This window comes from Pteropus vampyrus, unplaced genomic scaffold (assembly GCF_000151845.1).
Source record: "Pteropus vampyrus isolate Shadow unplaced genomic scaffold, Pvam_2.0 Scaffold151, whole genome shotgun sequence".
NCBI classification, from domain to species: Eukaryota; Metazoa; Chordata; class Mammalia; order Chiroptera; family Pteropodidae; genus Pteropus; species Pteropus vampyrus.
This window is the reverse complement of record NW_011888932.1, coordinates 3,317,523-3,338,560: the sequence shown is the minus strand read 5'-3', so window position 1 is coordinate 3,338,560 and position 21,038 is coordinate 3,317,523. Positions and strand designations below refer to the sequence as shown.

Sequence of the window (21,038 nt, the reverse complement as noted above, 5' to 3'; positions counted from 1 at the left end):
AACATTTATTGGTTAGATTTGTATTTAATAAAATTAAGACTCGTCAATAGTTAACTGAAAATCAAACCAAGGGAACTTACAGTTAGTGAAGAACTGAGTTGAAGAACTGGGAAGAGGTGAAATTCTTCAAATAAAGCACAAAGGATCTTATCTGTGTATTATCCTCCTAATCTTTGACTTATGTTTTAGAATGTTCCATTCAAAGCCTCAGTTTGAGGATAATATTTAGATGCTCTCTTCTATGTTGTATAACTTCAGATAATTTAGAAACATTTATATTTCTAAATCTGTTTATTTGTATATAAACCTTTTATGCACTTTATCTCTATAATCTAATATAGATTTAGATTGATAATGATTAAAAAAAATTTTCTTTCAGAAAGGTAATAGTATTCTGGCTTAACATAATGATGTATTTACTAACTGGAAAGATTGTTAAATTTGAAATTATACTCACTAAATTATGGAAATGTGTACTACTGTTCTAGTAAAGGTATGTGACACTACAGATAAAATTTCAAAAGGAGCCGTGGAGAGAAACTTGTTCAGGAACTTGTCGCTCAATGAAATTGATGCCTATAGTAGTTCTCTTTTGGTGACCTAGGTGAAAAAAGGTGTTGAGATTTATTGCCCCATGTAACTAGAGCCTCTCAAGGGGAGAAGGGAAGACTCCATGTGCTCCAGTGATGTCGAGGCATGGTCCCTTCATTAGGAGTCCTACTTGTTTCTGCTGCTCTTCCATTGGTCTCATTTCTTGCCACAGTGAGGTTTTCTCCAAATGGCTGCCCCAAGATGATGTTCTTCCAGCTTCCATTTATCAAATCTCCCCAGAGGACTCTTGCTTGGGTCATCCCTCGGTCCTGTAGGTAGACTGTATTTGGTCATGCCTGAGTCATGGATAGGGATCAGGCAGGAGGACACCGTGATCCTTAGTCCTAACAGAACCACATGGGATGAGAGGTTTCCAGATAGATAAAGACAACAAATGTCATTTTTAACATCTTGAACTGGCAGTTAAAAAGTTTTTGATTGTGGTAAAATTTACAACATAAAATTTACCGTCTTGACCATTTTTAAGTTACAATTCAGTAGTGCTAAGCATATTCACGTTATGGTGCAACCTATCGCCAGAACTTTTTTCATCTTGCACAATTGAATTCTTTACTCATCAAACACCCCTCTGTCCCCCATTCTCTCTTCCTCCCAGCCCCTGACAACCACATTCCACTTTCTATGAATTTGACTATTCTAGATACCTCATATAAGTGGAATCATACAGTGTCCTTTTGCAATTGACTGATTTCACTTAGCATAACGTTCTCAGGGTTCATCTATATTATAGTGTGTATCAGAATTTCCTTCCTTTTTAAGGCCGAATAACATAACATTCCATGGAACTTATATACCACATTTTGTTTATTCATTCATCTGTTGCTTTCACCTTTTGGCTATTGTGAATGACACTGCTGTGAACGTGGATGTACAAAAATCTCTTTGAGACTTTGATTTCAATTGTTAGTGAACTGGTGGTTTTTTAGATAACTCTAACTCAAACAGGTCTAAAACCACATTCATCTTTTCCCTCAAGAAATGTCCTGTATGGTAACCTTCCTCTCATATCACCTTCACTGGTTACCAAAGCCAGATCTGGGGGCTTGTTTTTACTCATCTCTTGTGGACTGTAGCCTCCTCCTCTTGGAATAAGAGAATATAAGTAATTAAATACATGAGATTACAAATTATTCACTGATTTACTAGAGATGAGCTGTCCTCTGGTTCATCTTCAGTTGCTGCAGACTGGAAATGCTAATTGGGGAGTATTGTATGGGCAGTGGAGTTAGGACAGTTTTCTGTGGGAAAGGTATTTAACTTCTCTATCTCAGTTTACTCGTCTGTAAAATGAAGATATTAATAGTACCTGCTTCATAGGGTTGTTATGAGAATTGAGTTCTTATATTTAAAGCATTTCAACAGTGACTGGTATATATAAGTGCCCAATAAATGTTAGTTGCTATTTCTTTTCTCCCTCTTTCCCTGATAGCATCACTTTTTTTTAAATCATATTGCAAAAAATGAATTACAGTTCCTGTGAAGTTCATTATTCAGACTTTGGCTGAATTTCTATAGTTAATCCTCAACAAAGGAAAAAAAATCATCTGATAACATTACCCATAATTACCTTTTTTGGTGTTCAGTTAAGTGGCCAATACAGAACATCCTTTTTTTTAGTTGTAGATGTAGAACGTTTGCTTTATTTAGCAAAGACTTATTCTCAAAACTTAGAAAACCGAGAATATTAGAGGAAATACTGTGGAAGGAAGTGTGGTTATGGGTGAATGGCTGACTTACAGGATTTTCATTTTTACTGAGACTTAAATATTTCCCTTTGAGAGTTTTAGCAGATAAGAGCATGAATTCCAGTCACAACCCTGTGACTTTGGGCAAGTTACCAAAAATGCCTTGCCATTTACTTATTTACAGAAATGGGGCTGGTTATACCTACGAGAGTTAATTTGAATATTAAATGAGATAACATATGCAGAAAACAACCTGTGATAGATGGTTCGTAAATGGTTTCCATTCTTTATCCTTCCAGGGAAGTAGGAGAAGATCCCCATGTAATCTATTTCTCAGCTCTGATGCTTCTCACATTGTAAGTAGGTGGCAAATCTCCCTTGGTAAGAGCATTTTTAACTTTGCATTATTATTATGTTATTTGTATTGTTTCTGTTATTGATATTTTGTTTGGCATGGGTAATATATTTACATAGTTCAGAAAGCTAATGTAACAAGGTACAAATTGAGAAGACTTGCTCCCATCCTTGTCCCTGTCAACTTGCTAAGTAACCTCCTTTATTTTCTTCTGTCCAGATACAAGCAAACTTTTTCTGTTTTTGTACAAAAGGTACCATACTTTATGTACATTCTGCTCTTTGCTTTCTTCATTTTACAGTATATCCTCTCTTTTCATATTAGGACATGGAGTATTTCCTTGTTCGTGTGTGTGTGTGTGTATGTGTGTGTGTATGTGTATGTGTATGTATGTATTAGAGCTCCAGAGTGTTCCATTGTAAGAATGTACCATGGTTTACTTAACCAGTCCCCATATTCATGGACATTTGGTTTGTTTCCACATTTTTGCTACTGCAAATAGTGCTTCTTTGTATAACCTTGTATATACAAGGTTGGATAAGTTTCCAGAAATGGGATTGTTGGGTTAAAAGATAAATGCATTTATAAATTTTATTAACATTGTAAATTGCTCTCCATGAGGTTTGTACCATTTGCCTACATTGGCATATATTTATTTTTTTGTGTTGCAGACAGCTGTCACTCTCTCCCTCATACCTTCTTTTGAGCTGACATCTTGTTAAATTGGAGGGAGCCGTACAAGTGAAGGAAATCCCTTCTCACATTTCCTCAGTGGTGCTGGGCTGTTTAGTATTTTCCAAGCCGAATTGCTAGGGCACAGGGTTGTGTAGTGTGAGACTAGGCATTTTGCCCGTCCTGATTCGCTGTTGTCCCTGTCTTGGGATCTGAAGATGGAATGGCTGGGTGTATTGTGCACCTGAGGCACCAAGTGAGTCTAGGAGGACAGTCTTGCTCTGTACATAAAATATTATTGACTGTTGTTTCTCTTCCTTGGAAATTATTTTTTAAAGAAGTTATGTTCACAGCTTTTTGTAAAAGTTATTCCTATTTATTGAAGATTTAGAATCCAGAGAAAAGAATAAAAACCACTTGGAATCCCACAATCATTGTTAATATTTTGATGAATATCTTCTTAATCTTATGTGTGCATCCCCAGCATAAATGGTGATCATACATTGCATGATGTTGTATAACCTTTCTTTCATTTATTATTCTGTCTTCCAGTAATCATATACACATACGTTTATGTGTGTGCGTGTATATATGTATGAATTCTGTTGGATTTCATCATGATTCTATGTTCCTAGATGAGAATTTAAGATTGCTTTGTTAGTCATTTTAAACAACCCTTTGATGAGGATCTTCGTAGCTAAGTCTTCTATATAATTGTTATTTCTCTAGAATGAATTCCTAGAAGTGGAACTGCTGGGTCAAAGGACATGTACAAATTACTCTTCAAAAATGACATGTCGTTTATATTTCTAGAGTACTTTCTTCATCACATTTAATCGATTTTTGGATATCATAATTTTTAAAACTTTGCCAATATGTTAGTAAAATATGCTAGTTCTATATTTTCCTCTATAGATATTTTATTATTAAATTTTTTTTCATATTTGAGAACTCATTTTCTTTGTAAATTGCCTTGTCAAGCCTTTGCCCATTTTATTATTGGTATGTTGGTATTTTTCTTTTTGATTTTTTAAAGCTGGATATGTTAAAGATATTAACTTTTTGTCATATATGGTACAAATATTTTTCTTCAGGTCACTCACTGATATATTCAGGGTCTTTTGATGTTGAAGTTTTAAATTTTAACGTACTCAAATCTATCAAACATTTCTTTATAATATTTCCTCTTTTGATGTCATGTTAGAGAGATCTTTTGACTTGCGTAATTGTATAAATATTTACATTTAATAGTTTGCATATTTGTTATTTTTAAATGATGGGGCATTTATTTTAGTATATGGTATAAGATGAATGCTAACTTTCTGAATATTTTTTCTAACTGATTGTCCAATTGTTCCACCACAGAAGAATTATTCTTCCCACCGATTTGAAATCTGTGTCTTTCAAAATTGTTTTGTTTTCTTAAACACACTTGAAAATTTATACTAATACTTTATAGAAAGGGCATTAGAGCTCTGGACTGTGTTCAGGCTTTTGGTGCCAGACCGGTATTAAGCTACTGAAGAGGTAGCTTAACCTCTCTTTGACTTGATTTCTTCTGTGAATTATGTCTGACCATTCAGTGGAGTTGTTAATGAGGATCTGACAAGATAAGTAATATAAATTATGAAGTTCTATATAGAGAGTAAGGGTTTGTAATGCTACTAATTAGGAGAGGTCCAGGTATTCCTGAAGCCCTATAACCACAGTTAAAACCAGGAACACAACATAATAAAATGTAACATTTTATTTCAGAGGAATTAGAAAAATCAACAAAATAGCTTCACTGGCTTTTGAGTAATTTCCCATTAGTCAAATATAAAATAGCCAGATTTTTATCTTGGTAGGGATTAGATACAGTATTTCTTAATTTTAAAAAATAGAAAAGCAAATATAATGCTTCACTTTTCACATATTCATCATTTGGTCATTTTCTTTTCTAAAAATTGAGACAGTTAATTTATTTTGAACAAGAAAGTGGTATAAGAAATTGAAAGTGTGCCCCATAGTAAGAGAGGTTCTTCCCGTTTCACTCCATACTCTGAGGTAAAATTTTGGCAAGAAAAATGTCTTCTATTTGGTTATGTTATCTACTATTACTCCTCAGGCAGGCATGGCATTGACTGATAGCTGGCTAATGTCTAAGAATCATGTTCAGATAGAGCATGCTAAATAGTTCCATTTTGGGATTAAATTTGAGATTAAACTTCATTTGGGTTAAAATCGAATGTGTATACTAACACAGGGCTACCAACCCACTATTCTTGATTTAATTAAAATGAATGTGATTTGTCCCCATTTTCATAGTTCCTTCCAGGTAAAAATTAGTTTTCTTGTTCCTTTCACTAAAAAATATCCTGATAAAATAGGCTTGCAAAGGAAAGCTAACCTAGCTTTGAATCTACAATAAAAAAAACCCGAAGAGTAAAAGATTAATTTTCTGCTTAGTTATGTTTAGGATCTTTACAAGTAATATATTTATCTCTAGAGAGCACCACTCTGCTGCCTGTGCCAAAAATTTTATGTGCTGTTCTTGAGGTCAAAATGATTCATACTGGTTCTCTAGTAAACATCTGGAAGAAAAGAGCATAGTTTTTTTCTTTTTTCAATTCAATATAAAGTGCTAATAAATTCCTGCAGAAGTGTTAGCATGTCTTCTTTCTCCATGAACATTTAGATCCACTTGTCCTCTTTATCTCATATCAAAATCACTTCCATTTTGATATATCAAATTTCATCATTCATGTTCATCATAAAACATCTTAATTTTTTTTTCTAATTTGGTAGTTTATCTTTGCATATAGTTATGTTCATCTAGGAGTAGTTTCTCTCTTTTTTGATTTTGTCTCTCCTGGATCATTATTGTATTTGTCAGAAACTTGTTTCCAGTAAAAGACACCAAGCTGACATAGTTGCTCCAGACAGACCGGACTTTAGTTGGTAGAGCTTCCTCGGTCCATACCACACCTCCATCATCTTTCCTGCCTTGCCTGGAGAATTGCCTGCAAATCCCAGGTGGCACTGATGTGAAAACGTTGACGTCAGATACTTCATTTGGTCTTTAGATTTGACACTGCCACTAAACTTACAGTCAGGTATCTGGAGTCTTGTCGGGAATCTGATAGTAACTGACTTTGAGACCATAGTTAAATCATCTCATGCCACTGAGCTTTGTTTTTTTCATCTTTAATCCTTTGTAGGAGTTTGAATGTAGTGTCACAGCTCTGAGGCCTTTGCAATTTTCAGTCCTAGTTTCTCTGGTAGGAGAAGCAGAAGACTTTGGAAGGAGGCCTTTTTTTTTCGCATTCTAACTATGGAAAATTTGAAATAATTATCGACTTACTTAATTTTTTTGTCCCTAAAATACAAGACAAATGATCTTCTTTATTTTACCTTTTATTTCTGAGATCATTATCAGAGTAATAAGCTGATAAGCCTCAATGAAAGCCCCAAATGAAAGACTTCCAGTAATGTTGCATTCTATATTTTAAAATGTTTCCAGAATTCAGTAATGAATTTTTTTTCCCCAGATGTGGATGCAAGTTACAGTAAAGTGACTCTTTTGAACCCTTAGAGATAAATCATTTTGGGATAACCAAGTTTTCTAGATGAGTGAGAGCTTATTTTTATAATCACCATATTTTAAAAACTTTGATGAAAAAGTTTGAAATATATTTACTGTGTCTATACACTAAGTACAATTTATTTTTCTTTGTTAATCAGGTTCTATTATGAGCATACATTTTTATGCTAAGCACGGTGCCGTAGGGGCATAACATGGTTTGGAGTAGAAAGTCCCAGGTTTAAATTTGTTTTGCCACTTATTGACTCTGTTGCCCTGGAACAACAAACTCCTTTCCTCATTTTTTAAGAAATTGAGCGTGAAAAACTTGGTATAAAATAGATCTTCCATAAATGGTAGCTCTTATGATTATTATGATAGGAATGTCCTGATGAGTTGTATATACACAACACACATGCAGTGTCTTTGTTTCATACTAGATAGCTTTGGACTAGAATTCTTGTGCTTTCTATAGTTTTTCTATCAACTTGTCTCTTTTCACTTCTTGTAGTGACTTTTTAAAAAATTTTATTTTATTAGTTTCAAGTCTACAGTAATTGGTTAGACATTTATATAGTTTATAATACGATCCTCCTAATTTCTCTATCTCCCCTCTGGTTCGACATCTAGCTATTACATTAATGCTGACTGCATTCTCTATGCTGTGTTCTGCATCCCCTTGACCATCTATCAACTACTAATTTGTACTTCTTTAACCCTTCACCCCATTCTCCCAGCCTCCCAACCCCTCTCCCCTCTGGCCATCACCAAATTGTCCTCTATATTTGTTAGTCTGTTTTTGATTAGTTTGTTCTTCTTGTTCCTTAGATTCCACATATAAGTGAAATCATATGGTATTTATCTTTCTCTGACTTCATTCAGTATAATAACCTCTAGGTCCATCTATGTCATTGCAAATGGTAGGATTTCATTTTTTTGTAATGGCTGAGTAATATTCCATTGAAGTGATTTCTAGAAATGATAAGTGTGTATAGGGCCTCTTCCCATAGCATTTGTAGACTCGTTGGCATCTAGTCAGTCTTACTGCATACACAGCTCTAAGTAAAAAGGCCTGCTAATATGTAATGTTCATGAATATTTGTGAGAGATTCCTGTAGCACTTTTTTTGATGAATTCATGTTTTATGTGTTCAAAAACGATGATGCTTAGTACCATTAAAATATAAGTGTATGTTTGCATATTGGACTTTATTTAGACAGGAATAGTATTGAGTAACCCAGTAGGGAGACATGTAGTATGAGTTGTTTTTCTCTTATTTCCTCTTCTTTTTTTGACTGTGTGCCACACTAGTGGTATAATACATCTGAGTTTGAGTGAAGATTGAAACCATGTGATTTTCCGTGAGTTGTTTTAAGCCTTGTATGAGATTATATCCATGACCTTGACCTCATTACACATCTGTGGTGTGCCTAACCCTTGTGCTTTGGATGGTAACATCCCCATGAAAGATGAGGAAATCCAAAATTTGGAGAAATTAAGTATTTTATTCATTTTATAGACGAGTAACTCTTGCCTGACTTCAAAGCTCATGCTTTGTGTTAGCAACAAACTAGTGATTCCATACTTCTGCAAACTGTGAAGCTCTTGTGAACTGGGGTGGATGTATTAGAGTTGAGATGGGGTAAATGTTTTTACTTCTCTTGTTTAATGAACAGTAAGCTGCCACCTGCTATTCCCAACTGCATGGTCACTCTTAGAGTGTTGTTGCGCTCATCTGTATATATTCATGCAAAGACCTACTGCTCACAGAATCATCTGGCATCCAGCTGCCTCTAGAAAAGAGGGTTGGTGGCAGCTAAAACAGTGTGCCATGGGGCAAGGATATATTTAGGGCAAAATATGTTCGTTTTTCAAATAATACTCTATACACATATGAGCCAGTGGAGTCCCTATGAAAAGAATACTAGATGAATCTTCAGTTTAATTAAATTAATTTTTAAAATTATTACATGTTAAGTTAATTATAACATCAAATAAGAAAGCCCGGGGAGAACAAATGTCCTGGTTCTGTTCCAGGGCACTAGGAAGCATGTCCTGAGATAGTATGGTGCTGCCATCTACCTCTGCCCCATCACATCCTTGTGTAGACATAAAATATTAAGAAAAGGGACTTTGTGAGGAAGCATTCATTTTTCCATTTCATTTGCAGTGAACTCTTAATTTTAGCTGAGGAAAATAAAAAGTATATGGTTTGGTGTTGATAAGAGTTTCTTACTAGTTTCATTTAGAACTAATATGGTTTTGGGTTTTATAAATGGTTCTGGTGTTAAAGGAAGTAGAGATGATGAATAGTTCTGGTGCTGAGGGAAGTGAAGCAATAAAATCTAGCTGAAATATGGCCATTAAGCCCCAACTAGTCAGACCATCTGTGTGCCTTCATATAAGGCTGATCGAGGATCTAGGTCTAGGCCTTTACTTAGTACATGTGATACCATAGAATCAGGGGTTCAGACAAGTACAAGTGCTTCTGGATATATATTTTTTTCTGACTAGCTTAGTTTATAGGCCAGAGAACAATTCTGCTGCTGTTCTATTATTACCGGGCCAATAGATGAAAATACCTTTTTTGTTATTAATTGGGGGAAAAAAAAAGACATAAAATCACACAGTGCCTCTAAAAATTTTGATTTAAGTTGCTTTTTACTAAAGAGCCATTTCTTGTGCCTTTGTATACAATTGAACTCAATTTTTTTTTTTTATTTTGAAATAATTTTAGGTTGGCAGGAAGTTTTAAAGATAGTATGGAGAGGGCCTGTGTTGTTTAATTGAACTTTAACACAAGTGAAATGCTTTTCTCTCGAATTTTAAAAGGTTTTAGACTTATGGAAAAGCTTTCTAAGATAAAAGATACTCATTGTTGGGTCTCTGAAACCTCTTTTGAATGACTCCAGATACAACTGGTGGAATAATGATTGAAATCAGATAGTGCTGGTCTGGACTAGGTCTGTGACTGTGTCGTAAACATGAACTAGTGTCCCTGGAAGCCAGAAGCACCATTAGGAGAAGAATGCGATGGGGTTCTCTGGTTGCTACAGCTTGGGCCTCCTGAGCCTTTGAGCTTCCTGTAGGTGCTTGGGGTTTTGCAGATGGTCCTAGTAGCCCTGAAGCTACAGTTGTCAAAGTAGCAGTGCTAGTGGCTGGGAGCCAGCTTGGCGGTCAGTCAGCTCCCCAGATAACTAAGATTGCTCAACCTTCACAAGGTTCCGCAGACCAAACGGAGTGGGAGGGTCAGCCCCATGCAGATGTTTGATCCTTTTTTTTTAAACAGTCATTTGAAGGATTTTCTAATAAAAGGCCTGAGATTCTTTAGGCGCTTAGGATGAATTGCACTGCTGTGTTCTTATTCCTATTTGTTATAATCATATGAAATTGCCATTTTTGTAGGTACAAAATGTTTCATATGGTTCAACCTAATGTTTTTTGCTGTCATATTAAAAATTCTTATGAATGTGGAATAGTATATTTTTAAGGGAACATTGGCTCTACCTCTTCATTTATTGAGGAAATATAGTACTTACTGTTTTAAGTAGATTAATCAACCTAATCCTCTCAACAATCATGAGGTAGTTTCTAGAATTTTTTTCTTTTAAAATCACAGTTATTGAATGGGGAAGCTGGGTTCACACCCAGGCAACCTAGTCACGAAGTTGTGCTGCTTCTCAGCACTTCCATTTGGCCGCACCTCTCCAGTCTTACTTGTGCAAGTCCTGGGTGTCTGGGAAGCTGACGGGCAAGTGACATAGGTGCCTCTTTGACTTTATGGGAAAAAACTTCTGTTTTTTTTGTAAAAATAAATTTTTCTACAGAACAGGAGTCTGAGAGACTTAACAAGGATACTCTTACAGGTTTTAGAGGGTCAGGGCAGAAACTTTTTGGCCCTATTAACGATGGTTATTGCTTCAGAAGAGGAGGGTGAATGTTCATTTGGTAGAATCCATTCCAACCTTGAAATCCTGTAGTTCTCTAGTAAACCCCTGCCTTTCCTCTAAGTTGCTTAACCTCTTGGATCTTGAGCATGTAAGGAAAGGAAGTGACTCAGCCCACGAAGGAGTTTTATTTAGAAATTGCTCATTGTCCTCTTGCCTGCCGACTACCATATTGATATTGGTGGAGTAAGTCTGGGGCCTAGGAGACTAGGCCCCACGGGAAGCAGAGTGGGGAGTTTCCTTGGGCCATCTATTTCTGGGGGCAGCTGTCCTAGGTATTGAGATACACACAGCTCTGTTCTAGGATGGTCCTCCTGGATTCTGTCAAGTTACACTCATGCCTTTCCTGATTTATTTGTACATTAGCTATGGCTCTGACATTCATTGGACAAAATAGTAAAGGCTCAAAGAGTGGCTTTCCAGGGACTTTCCCTCTTCTCAGCATCAGAGATGAGCTATGGTGGTTGCAGGCGATTCTGTCATCAGCATCTCAGGTATTCTGTCACAGCAGGAAAGGCTGGAAAAACAGACAGTGACTGCCAGAGAACCCAGATGACTTCCTGTTCAGACTGAGCTGGAGCAAAGGACAGGTTGTTGGAGACTTGTTTTAAAATGAATTATAAACAGTCTTCCTGGTTTCATCTTCCGATAGGTAGAGGAAGGAAAAGTCAGAAGTTGATTTGTAAATATTTTTCAACACCCTCCAAAGTCTGGTGCTTTTGTTTGGTCACAGTGGATGTGAGATTGAAAACAAGTTTTAATTCGTTTGGTGGTGTCATGCCCAAAGATGTCAGCTGAATCTACATTTCCATTCCCATTTCTAGAGGGCAATCAAGGGAGAAGCTCCCTCAATCCTGTTTTAGGGGGAGCAAGGAGGTGAGTGATGCATGTCCCCATGGCTAGGATTGGATTGGTCTTCAAATAAGCTGGTTTCTTAAGTTGATCACGAATCTTCCTGCAGACTGCTATGGCCTTGGGAACTCTGGATGGTCCTACTGGTGGACGTTCATTCATCCATTGAGTACCTGCTATCTTCGAATCACTGACTGTGAGAAATAAGAATGAATAAAACACAGTCTTAGCTCCCAGTGTAGCCTGGTGGGTGATATTTACAACACTATGCAACCTAAGGTTGTAGTGTACAGGTTTAACAAAGTACTGTGGAGGCATGGAGAAGAGAATGATTACATTTGTTTGGGGAAGTCAGGAAGACTACAGGGAAGATGAGGCACTTGAGCTGGGCTTCTAGAGAATTCGAAACAGAATTCTTCAGGTCCAATAGATGGGAAAGTCTCAGGACAGAGCCATGGGAACAGTCAGGGTCAATGGTTCACTCACGGGGGTTCAAGACTTGAGGTCCCTACCCATCTCATTTTGTAATGAATGCCAAGCCCTTCCTCTATTGTTTAACTTATTCTATAAATTCATCATAATGAGTCACTGCAACTTTTGTTTGTAGTGATGCCAGCTACTGCTGGTGAGAAAACAGCTCAGCTCTTTACTGCCTGGTTCTCCTGGTTATGGCTGCCCCCAACCCTTCACTCTCCCCTTTTTAAGAACAGCCTCATATATTGTGTCTTTGCGTCATTTATTAAGTTTCTCAGGACCAGACTGGAGGATGTTTGGGTGATGGTTTTGGGATTCCACTGAAACCCTTCCTCACTGCTCTCAGGTGGTGACCAGAAAAAGAGACTGCTTTTGGTCCTTTCCCATTTTTCCATGTGTTTTCTGGCTTCCTAAGATACCTCTGCCCTGCCTGGGTTTTGGTCAGCATTTATCTTTCCTCCTGCTCAGGAGTCCTAATAGTGTCTGGGTCACTTTCTTCTCCCTCCCCAGCTCCAGAGGTGGATCTGAGTAAGGCCCTTGGCTGTGTGCTTTGTTAGTGTGTTTATATTACCTGAGAGTGTCCGTACTTATACCGTAATTGTACACTCTGAATTGTCTGAAAATCCTAAAGACCAAGGCAGGTTAGAATGATTCAAAGTTAGTCACTTCGGTGTAAAACAGAGTGAGTCTAACGGCAAACCAAAGATTCTTTGAAAGCAAAAGCTTTCTTTAGACTGGCATGCTTGATGAAGCAAATAGATTGTTTTTGTGGTGCCAAAAATATATCATTCTCTTTTTATACTCTCCATCCTGCCATGTTGTCAAAGATACAAGGATCCTTTGAGGTGAATTCTAGCTGCATAGTTTTGTGGAGAAAGTCAGTGTGATAGAGCAGCATGAGAAGGAAGGGCATCCAGTCTGTCCTTTGAATTTCTGTTGAAGGGCGAGCGCCAGTCAGCATGTTGCCTGCATGGATAATGAGGGGAGGATGCAGGTGGGAGGTGAGTAATGTCCTGGGACATTGCGAAGACATGTGAAAGGCCTTTTGGAATCCTGCTTTTAAGCAGTGTTGTGCAAGTCCCTCAGAAGTTTATTCACTTCTCCTGGAAACAAGTACAAGAGAGGGGTACATCACTCTTATGCAGAGATTACTCAGGGGCTGAAAAATGCCGCACTTGTAAATAGTTTTGCTGAACTGGAGATTGGTCATATATAATGTCTGGATGGTGGCCATGGTTATTAAAAGTAGCTTTCCGAGACCAGGAATCTAGGAATTTAGAAGTTCAAAGCAGAGAGGTGGGAGAACATAGTCCCTTTCTTACCAGGCAAGGGAAGTGTTTTACTAGCTCTGGAACTTTCAGTTAAACTGAACTTCTTTGCACCTGGGCTTACTCATCTATAAAAATGGGGATAATAGTACTACCTCCTTTATAGGGTGGTTCAGAATTAAATAAGTTAGTATAGGTAAAAGGCTCGGCATGTTACCTAATTCATATATCCTACACTGATGTAGTGTTTACTTTTTTCCTTTTTATCATTCTTTATTATTTGAGATTTCCCTGAGGTTCTGTACTCATTTAAAAAAACCCAACTCTTTCTGTAGCTTTAGGATCCATCAGCAGTGGCTTGAGAATTCTTACTGAGAAGAAGAATCTTTGGCTTGTGGTAGTTTTCTTAATTCCCTTCCCTTGCTTAATTCCCCACCCTTGGGGTGGTGTAGAGGAGAGCACAATGCAGAGACAAAAGTCAGTAGGAAACAGAGATGTGAAGTCAACAGGCAGAGACACTAGCTGGAGCTACTTACTGCCTGGCACAGAGTCAGGCCCTTGGGGTTATTTGATGATGGGATCAATGATTATTCCATTTTGCCAATTAGAAAAATGCCATAGCATTAGTATTAGGAGAAGCTGAACAAAGGTGTATGAGAACCCTCTGTAATGTCTTGGCAGGTCTGTAAATCTAAAATTCATTCAAAATAAAAAACTTTTTAAAAATTGGGGGGAAACAGAATTGTTTAATGGTTATAGAGTTTGTCATGCAAGATGAAAATAACAATATGCATATAGTTAATACTGTAAATTACACTGAAAAATTATGAAGAGTAGTTTTGTTGTTCGTTTTACCACAATAAAGAAAAAGAATAAAAAAGGCAAAAAAAGAAAAAGTTAAACGAAATTCCTAGCAACAAAGCTGGCATGTAGCACCATGCTTGGCACATAGTGGATACTTAGTAAATGCTGGATACAAGAAGGAGTGAGTGAGTCAGGTTTGGGCCTGACGCTGACACTTACTAGATAGGTGACCTTTGGCTAAATTATTTATTTTATGAATCTGCTTTGCTATTTATAAAGTGCAATAATATCTACTGCATAGAGTGTGAGCATTGAGATTAAAGAACCTTACCAGAGGATCCAGTATATAGTAAGTGCTCCAAAATGTAGCTATCATTATTACTATATTAATTACATAATACATATAATTATGTATAAGTGCAAGAGAGATGGTAATGTGTGTTCACTCTTTTTATTTTAATGCAACCTGTTGTGAATTAATTGTTATTGCATAACTGACTATTCCCCTGTGATGAGAGTATGAGCCCAGCAGATATGCCTGAGATTTGCCTGGCAATTAATTGAGCATGCTGCAAGTGTGCTTTAGTCGTATACTTACTGGAGCAATTTTAAGGGAGCTTGAATTTAAAAAATAAGAGTTCTAGCTTCTTTCAGAATCAATGACATGTTTACAAGATGTTCAAGTATAAGTTTAGATTTAATGAGAGAAGCTTTATTCTGAGGTCTGCAGAAAGAAAACCTGAGCACATTGGTGATCTTCAGTGGGTTAAAATTTGCTATAAAATTGAATTTATGGGAGTTTATTATAATTTCAAAAATTGTCAAAATATATCTTAAAAGTGGAATTTGAATGAAGTCTTCCTCAGAATTTTATAGCATTTAGAACTTTTTGGATACATAGAACATGGCCTGAAAATTACATAATTTATTTAATATGTTACATATTATAGCCTCACTCACTTTATAAATGATGAAATTGAGGCCTAGAGGAGGAAGTGACTTTCCAAAGGTCACTCTGGAAGTTATTGGGTCTCTTGATGCTTTTCTATGCTGTTTTTCTCTGTTGAGCAATTAGGACTTCCTGAGGGGTCAGGAGGCTGGGAGACTGAAGTGGCTACCTCCCCTTACTACTGTGTGTGTGTATGTGTAGGCACATGAGTGCACTCTTATGTACCCACTCACACACTGGGCACCGTGAGAGCTAGCTTCAGGTAAGAGGGTGAAGTGTATGTAGTTTGTAGTCCCCAGACTGAGCCTGCCCTTCCTGGCAGTACTTCTTATTCTCAATCTTTCTCACCACCTTTTGCTGCATGAAAACAATCTTCTCAGGCCTCAACTTTCAGGCTTCTCTGCTCTAACAAGTAATAGTTGCTAATCTGATAAATTAGTCTGAGTTAAAAGGTGGGAGTGAACTGACTGTCTGCCCCTCCCTGTTTTTGTATTATCATAAGCATCTCATGGAATAGAATGCTTTCACCCGAGTGGCTGTTTCAGGGGCACTGGGAGAGTAGGAGGGTGTTCTTAATACTCAGTGTCTTTTATGCCCTTAAAATCATGTGGTATAGAGACCCAGCCTTAAGAAATAACACTGACCCTCCTCAGGGCTACTGCTGACCTATATGTTGCCTTTATGAGACTTAGAAAACAGTGCCTTGTCTGGGTGGGGCAGCTCTGTACCAGGGAGCATGGCCTGGCTCGTAGAAGGCAGGCAGGATTTCAGCCATCACTCCATCTCGGCTGGGCACTCTTGGCAGTGTACAAACTGCCCAGCCATTCATTGTAGTCCTGACCTTGCCTGTTATCTTCCAGCTAAATACAATGATTTTACTGTTTTGCATTGTAAAGAGAACATATAAATTTGCTCAGTGGGGGTGTTTAATAGATGTTTTGGTTGACTGAAAATTCAGAGTTGTCCAAATACAGAAAATGGCACTTTGTAGGGTGACATCTGTCCTCATACCAACAGTGACCATCCGTGCATTAACTTAAGGATTCTATTTATTAATTCAGTAGATACTTCTTGAGAACTGACTGTGTAGAAGTGGCAGGGCACCAACAAATATTTAGCATTGATTATATAACCAGGCTCCTGGCTGGATAAAGAAGCTACAAAGTTGAGAAAGATGGACATGGTTCTTTCCCTCATCTCTGGCGAGGGAGAAAGACTCCAAACAAATACACCAATCAGTAATAGAATTTTAGATTGTGGTAAGTGCTGTAAGAAAAATAAATAAGGGTGTAGTAGGGTGCAAATAGTTGGGGGATGGGGGTGGATCTTGTTGAATAGGGTTGTCAGGGAACATCCCTCTGAAACAAGCACATAATCAGACCCAAAGAGTGCTCAGGAGCTGTGTGCAAAGAGCAATCAAGGCAGCGTGGACAAATGCGGGAAATAGTTTTGTATGTTTGAAGACCTTAGAGTATGGACATGGAGCATAATGTGAGTTAAAGTTAGAGGCAGCAGATAACAACAGTAGCAAACATATATAGTCCATATTTTGTGCTAGGCACTGTGCTGAGTGAGTGCCTTCTTGTATATTAACTCTTTTAATGTTGATAATCCTACGAATATCAATTATTATCCTTTTCTTTTTTTTTTTTTTACAGATGAAGAAACTGAGGCACAGAGGGCTAAACAGCTGGTAAATGGTAGGTAGAACAGGAATTTAAACACAGTCTGATTTCAGACTGCTCGTATCCCCTATGATATAGTGCCAGTGGAGGCTGGATCATTCCAGACCTCAGTTTCTTCATCAGTAAAATAAAACTAATATGTGGATTCAACAAGATAATGTATATAGAGTGACTGGTATATCAGTAGACATTCATTAAGTGGACCTTATATTTAGTGGTGGTGGTGGTAGTGATAGTGTGGGAGTATATAGAAGTAAATAAATAAGGAACTAAAACTCTAGGAAGGGAGTATCCTAATTAATGTGATGTAAGGAGGAATGGAGTAAGAGCCCTGAGAAAACTTCTATGAAGGCTCTGAAGTGGGGTCAGTGCCGTCCAACTGGAGAGTGAGGAGAGGCTTGGCAAGGTAAGGAACTGTAGACCTTGAAAGATAGGCAGAACTCACATATGCAGAGGAGTAGGAGAGGCATTTCCTACAAGCCATTGGATGAGCAGAGATCTCGTATTTGCTCAGAGGCTGAATAGTAGGCTGTAGGGGCAACAGCACTGGCCATTCCTAGGAGAGAAGCAGGAACTAGGCATAAGCAGAGTGATGATAGGTTGGAACTAGCATTCAGCAGGGCTTGATGCCATCCTGAAGCTTTGGGTCTTTATGCATAAGGGAAAATGATATCCTGGTGTCTAAAGCTTGGTTTAAAGATCTAATTTGGGACTCCTCCCAAGCCTCAGATTGGCCTTTGGCTGAGTCAGGGAGAGGCATTTTTTTATTTTGGCTTTTATGTGACATGCTGTCTGGCTGACCACCTGGAGGTGCCTACCCACCACCTAGATCCATGCAGAGAAGCGCCACTCTAGTAGGAAACTTTATTACCCCACTCCTCCAGACAGGTTGTTTTACAGGTAGTTACAGACAGCTAGAACAGGCTTTGGAGCTAGGTAGATCTGAACTATTTGGGCTGGAATTTGAGCTCTGATACCAGCTTTTGACCTTGGGCCTTGTGTTTGGGCCTTGTGTTGCTTCCTATGAAGTAGAGATTTTTACCATCTCATTATTGCGTAAGGGTCAGATAAGCATTTAGCACTATGTCCGGAAGCACATAGTAGGTACTCAGATGATAGTAGTGGAAGTTACTAGATTGCATAGGTGCGGAAGGCTCCAAATACCCACAAGAAGTCCGTTCGAGCCTACTGATTTTATTCTCCCATATTTCTGAGATTAGAAAGCCTAAACAGTTGGCAGGATTCATAGGATCCATGTTGAGATGGATTTTAAAGCCATTCCCAGGTGCAGTAGGACATCATACCATGATGTGTATTTGCTGTCCTACTCTTAGGCTGTCATTGTGGGACAGAAACAATAACATCCTTTAAAGTGTTTCTGATTGTTAGTGAAATTTCAGCAGTTTTACGTTCATTCCAGTAGATGCCATCTTCCTCTTGACTGAAAATATTGACTCTGTTTTTCTGCTACCTAAGAATAAATGGAGGAGGAATTTTAGAACTATCCCCCAATCCCTCAGACTTATTGAGCACCTTTGTAGGAGCCATAGTTCTAAGGTCAACAGATGAAACACAAACACAGTAAGACTCCTCCTGATCTTAGTGCAGCACCTATCTATCAGCTGACTCAGTGATTTTCTGTGGGGTTTTGTGTCCTATAATAAGCACTGGAATAGTCCTGTGCAAAGAACTTTCCAGTAATTTACATGACTTTCAAATGTCTCTCCAGACATTCTTTTTTTTTTTTTTTTTTAACACCTATAGCACCTGATATTCCTAGGTGGTCTCCCATCCAAGTATTAACCAGGCTTGACCCTGCTTAGCTTCTGAGATCAGACGAGATCCGGCGTGTTCAGGATGGCATGGCCATAGACTCTTGAGACATTCTTCTAGGGGAAAAAACCTGTTTATAATTTTATGAGTCTAGAACCAAATTCTATAGTACTTTTTGCATCATTTTGATATACCCCAAATTTTCTAGGAATGCAACTACTATGTAATATATATACCATATATTGTTGATATACTATACTATATAAATAGTAAAATATTACTTCATTTTGTTTGGAACTTTACCAAAAGCTGTTTACCATTTTTATGAATTGTGTTACCAATTCATAAAAATGTGCTTCTATTTGTCTTGCCAAGAATACACAAGTATCTGTCTGCATTTATAATTATTACCCTCATGGTTATTCTATTATGTCTTCATTATGTCTTCTAGTGTACTCATGACAGAGCAATTACATGTTGAAATACAGAGTCTTATAAATTTCTTTAAGTTCTCCTTTACAGTTTGGACATTATTTTGATTATTTTGAAATTATGCATGTAAAGCTTATATTTTTGATTTTCATTTCATGGTAGTAAAGGGAGCAGTACAAAATATATATGTAAAAAAAAGGGAGGAGAATGTTTAGAATCATTGGTCTAGTGCACTGGTTTCATATCAATTAGACCAAAGTGTAGAGAAGTTTACAGAGAGAGTTAAAACTACATTTTAAGTCTTGATATGTATAGTTTTAATTCCAAACTCATTTGAAAGAGTTGTTTGTAGCTAATGGTTTTGAAGGTCTAGAAAATGGGTGTGTCTGAATGGATGTAAAGTGGTTACAGTGGTTTAGTCCACAACACCCTGTGCCTGAGAATCTTAGCCTGAGGGACTCTAATTCTTGTCACAGTCAGCATAGCCAACCAATGGGAGTGTCCCCATGTGATCTGAACCACAGCAGTTTTAGAGAGTGTTAGATGTTTGTTTAAAATGTTTAAATTATCTGTCAGTGTTCAAGAGTGATTTTTGCATTTTCAAGCTTCCACGATTCTAATTAAATGGCATTGCGTAATCATTTGTGGTCTCAGTGTAGTTTATAATCAGCTAGAATAATGAATGGGTGTTGAGACTGGAAGTTAAAGAAACAGAGAACTCTTCCCCTGAAGGTCTTAAATGGGTAGGTGTTAGGACCAGCCAAGTAGTGATCCTGGAAATGTAATAAAATATTTAATAAAGTGCTAATTATGTGTCAGTCGTTGTAGGCTGCAGTTGATGGAGATAGGTGGTAGAAGGGTTTGTGTTGGGGTGGACCTTGAAGAGAGGAGAATAGAATATAACAAAGCTCTAATTGTTTCCTACCCTGGATTTTCATGCTGTTTTTACCCAACCGGTAACACTGGCTTGTATTCTGAATTTATATTCATAGTCGTTAATAGATATCTTTTCTTTAGTACCTAATGTGTGATTTCCTCTGTGCTTGGTTCTTGGCAACAGTTAGATGAGAGGGAATTGTTATTACAGATGGAGAAATTTGATCTCAGAAACTCAAGTGCCCACGGCCACATAAGTGTCAGGGCCATGATTTAAACTAAGGTTTGAGTGATGCCCTAACCACTCCTTAAGGCCTTTTCATGTCTTTGTTCTGTAGATGGTTATTATGATTAGCTTGTTTACTCACCATTTTCTACCCAGTTTATAAGGCAGATCTTATTTGGCCCAAGACATGGAGATTTGTTTTAAGTTTTTGGCATGTAACCTGTGATTGTATTTAAATGAATTATGGTTAGAAAGTTCTTGCCCCCTTAGTAATTGAGCAGCTTAAAGCATTTGACAAGCACGGTTAACCAAAAACCTAAATCATACTAAATGTTTGAAATGGTGAAGAGTAGGGGAGATTTTTATATTGTTACTAGCCTGTTTTAAAAAAATGTGTTTGTAAACTGAGAAGCCTAGGTGGATGGTGTTTATACTACTGATGTTAGACTGGCTTTGGAAATCCATTGTGACTTCTCATAAAATTGGTTGAATAAACTGATGGAATTTCAGCCCTTGTTGTGTAATTAAAAGTAAAGATAGAGTGAATTTCCATGCCCCCAAATATCATCAGGTTAGTTGTAGCTGCCAATGAAACTGTCAGGTCAATGAAAAAATCTTGTTTTTCAACAGGGATGGTCTCTCTGGCTACCTGTTCTCAAGTGACTAACTAGGGAGAACATTTAATAGTGTTTTTTTTTTTTTCTTTTTTAAATTTATTGTTCTTTGTAAAAAGTAAGGAACCTAACAACAGTCTTGGCTGCTTAGGGAATTTTTGTTACTGAAAGGATGACTGAAAGCTCTGTTTCTCAGGATTACCAAATGTCTAAATTTCTATGTGCGGAGAGGATTCAAGGCCACATGCTGTT

The 21,038-nt window shown here is 37.5% G+C and overlaps 1 protein-coding gene and 1 pseudogene across 10 annotated transcripts in view; one reads left to right on the top strand and one right to left on the bottom strand.

The window, feature by feature from the left end:
- JAK1 (Janus kinase 1) overlaps nucleotides 1-21,038 on the top strand; it is a 124,453-nt gene that overhangs the window by 15,714 nt on the left and 87,701 nt on the right. For 2 of the 10 annotated variants that reach the window (XM_023536194.1, XM_011369572.2), the window contains exons 2-3: nucleotides 2,597-2,653; nucleotides 16,839-16,880. The exons of 2 other annotated variants lie outside the window; for them this stretch is intronic. The gene's annotated coding sequence lies outside the window, so the exon portion shown is untranslated. Of the gene's footprint in view, nucleotides 1-2,596; nucleotides 2,679-16,838; nucleotides 16,881-21,038 lie in introns of all 10 variants that reach the window. 6 more of the 10 variants (XM_023536195.1, XM_011369573.2, XM_023536198.1 and 3 more) reach the window with 4 other exon arrangements.
- Nucleotides 18,621-18,739, bottom strand: LOC111745315 (annotated as a pseudogene).